This window comes from Camellia sinensis, chromosome 3 (genome assembly GCF_055761805.1).
Source record: "Camellia sinensis isolate YWXY chromosome 3, ASM5576180v1, whole genome shotgun sequence".
NCBI lineage: Eukaryota > Viridiplantae > Streptophyta > Magnoliopsida > Ericales > Theaceae > Camellia > Camellia sinensis.
Window position 1 is genome coordinate 206,526,933 of NC_138963.1, and position 3,028 is coordinate 206,529,960.

Genomic DNA, 3,028 nt, shown 5'->3' on the forward strand with positions numbered 1-3,028 from the left:
GCCAAAGCAGGAAAACAATACACCTGTAATTCCTAAGAATTCATTTAATCCATAATAAACCTATAATTTTAATGCATCATTCAAATTAACTGAATCATTAACATTCGACACAATACAATTATTCTAAGTTTTCATTCACAAGTCACATCCATCTAGCATAACAATTTGAAACATAACTATTTGTTATCCATGCGCAGCTATCAACAAATAAAACTACTAATATTTGTTATTCATACACATCCATCCAGAAATATTTAATCCTCTAAAAAATGCTTATACTGCCAAGTAGTCTTGTACAATTTAGCTTCGTGAACTTGTTAAGAAATATGATGGAGAGGGTGCTCGTCTGGTTCGTGTTTGATCCACTTTTCCCAACTTTTGATCCACTTTTCAATGATGGCCCCATCGATATTGTTTTAGCCACTTCAAATGTTTCTGGGAACAAAAGGCCAACAGAGTGGTTCAATGTCCTCATATCAGGTGAATATCCAGGTAATAGCAAAGGTGAAACAGCAGTCCTTGCTGTAACAGTGTCAGAACTCAGAATGCGAGAAGCCGAATTCACCTGTGCACAAAGTTTAATAAGTTCAAATGGAGAACTTACAACTGATTCCACGGCACCAGCTGCAATTCCTACCATAAAGGCCTCAGACATGCACATAATTGTCTTCTCGACCATCTGCAAGGACAATATGCATATTACCACTTAAGGGGTTGAAAACGAAAGGTTGAATGTTTAGCAAGAGGACAATCAACTATCCTCATTAATTGGATGTTCAGCAAGTGTATAATCCACTATCCCTATAAACAACAGTCCTTGCTGATTTTTCCTATATATAAATACAAAACCAAGCAATTAAATAAAGTGATTAAAAAAAATGGAGAGCCATCTGTCAAGAGAGTGTAAAGCAAAGTTCCCAGCATCAAAAAACCCAGAGCAGTGAAGATCATTCTTGTAGTTACAACAGAAAACCTCCTCGTGTTCCATTCCATCCCTAAAATAACAAAATTACTTAATGCAGGAGAAAATCACATTATATGAGAATGAGTGCCAGAAAAGAAAGAGGAAACATGTAAATATCAGGATATTGCCCAGCGATAAAACAGAAAGGGGGATGTTCACACAATAATATGCAGTCATCTTATTCATTTTTAAAATCCTTGCATATATTCCTCTCATAAGTTCATAACCAAACAAAGGACTTTTGAGGCAATATGACCGAAGAAGGTAACTAAGAAACGAGTTACCTTGATATGCTTGAAAGATTACCAAATGCAGCAAACAACATTGTCTCTAGCATTGATGATATATTTCCAACTTCCATGATTACATCTAACAATATGTTTATACAACACTGTTCAAATTGATGCAAATACACATATAGAAATAGATTCAGAATATAAAATTTTCTCACTTTCTTAACTCAATGTGGTAGAGAATTGTTTGTGGATTATTTATGAAATTTGGGCAGCAAATTAACCCAAAATGTGATTCGACTTCAAAAATATAACAATCCACATTTCTCTGTTCTCATTCACTGATAGCAAGATAATTCCTACATTCAACCAGTCAGGACCAATGTTACTAGAAAGATGATTGTTTTGGTATGTGGAATTCTAGTAACCATGGCTAAACCTCAACAAGCAGGTCAATATACCCAATGAGGATATTATATCATGTTTCTCCTACTCAATGCAAATAACTAAATACGGTCTATTGAAAGATAACGGAGAAAAGCTTCACTCTCAAATACTATGAAAGACAGTAGAAGAGAAATCAATAATTGAATCCCAAACCCTACTGCAAAGCAGGAGTCTTGTGCTGAGTACGACCTTTATTTAATTGACAATAAGCTATGATCTAAATATGAATCAACCACTAATTTTCTTTTTTTCATTATTAATCAAAGTTTTTGGTAGTTACTTGTTAGGGCGTCGCATTAAAACGTAATATATTGGATCTTCTGAAGATTCTCCATTTGACAATTTCAGCAATTGCAAAACAATGTAACAACATGTTGTAATGCTGTAAAAAAACAAGCAACTTCACATCAAATCTGTAACAAAGATCTAGATGTCACTCTGCAAGGAATATTACAGAAGTATACGATGAGGCAACATTGGTCTATTGCATTGACTATCTCAAAAATAAAATAAGGTAATAATCAAAATTTATAAGTTGTGGGCAACTTAGAACAACATCATTTGGGAAATGAAGGATTTATTAATGCATGTTAAATAGTGAAAATGAAAATGTAATGTCAAATCAATTCAAATTAAAGATAGAAGATTTTTATATTAGCACCATATCAGAACATTTAGCACCATATCAGAACATTTACTAGGGGAAAAAAAGGATAGAACATAACATAAAATTGAAACTAATTTCTAATAATTGGAACAAATCGATGACTGAAAAATGATGAAACAGAAGTGAGCATTTACCTCATGTTGGGGTGTGTTTCTGATTTGGGAAATGAAACGCTGCTTCTTCCTATGAATTTGTTGGACCTATTTAGTCAGTCATAGATTCTTTTGTAAATTTTTTATGTTTTAAATGTAATTTGAAGAACTTATATATGAGGAATCTAGTTGGACAAAACTGGTGTAGTTTGTCAACTTAAGTAAATTTTGTTCCAGTGTCTTTTATCCAGTTTAGTTCTCTTGGCACAAACAACCCAATTGGGGAAGAATCAGATAGATAAATATTATAAAAGCAAATACCTTTTTCTTCTCTTCTTTGTCAAAAGGCTGTAAAGCCTTGAACACTCGGCAAAAAGAACCATCCTATATATAAATGCAAAACCAAACAATTAAATAAAGTGATAAAAAAAAATGGTGAGTTATTTGCCCTGAAATTATTTTTCTGAAAATTTCAAATTTTTTAACTTGGGCACATTACAAAGCTTGGGCACATTACAAGCATAATCCTCCGCTGCCAATTTTTTAACTTTACTTCACATGTATGCACCAGAAGGTATACCTGACTATAGTTCAGGAGATCGTTCTTCAAATTATTCCACCACTT

The 3,028-nt window shown here is 33.2% G+C and overlaps 1 long non-coding RNA gene across 1 annotated transcript; it reads right to left on the reverse strand.

The window, feature by feature from the left end:
• Positions 1-1,188: 1,188 nt before the first annotated feature.
• Positions 1,189-2,788, reverse strand: LOC145821257 (uncharacterized). The gene is made up of 3 exons (XR_014363281.1): positions 2,725-2,788; positions 2,446-2,511; positions 1,189-2,026 (listed from the first exon to the last, which is right to left on the reverse strand). It is a non-coding gene; the product is annotated as an uncharacterized LOC145821257 (long non-coding RNA).
• Positions 2,789-3,028: the final 240 nt, after the last annotated feature.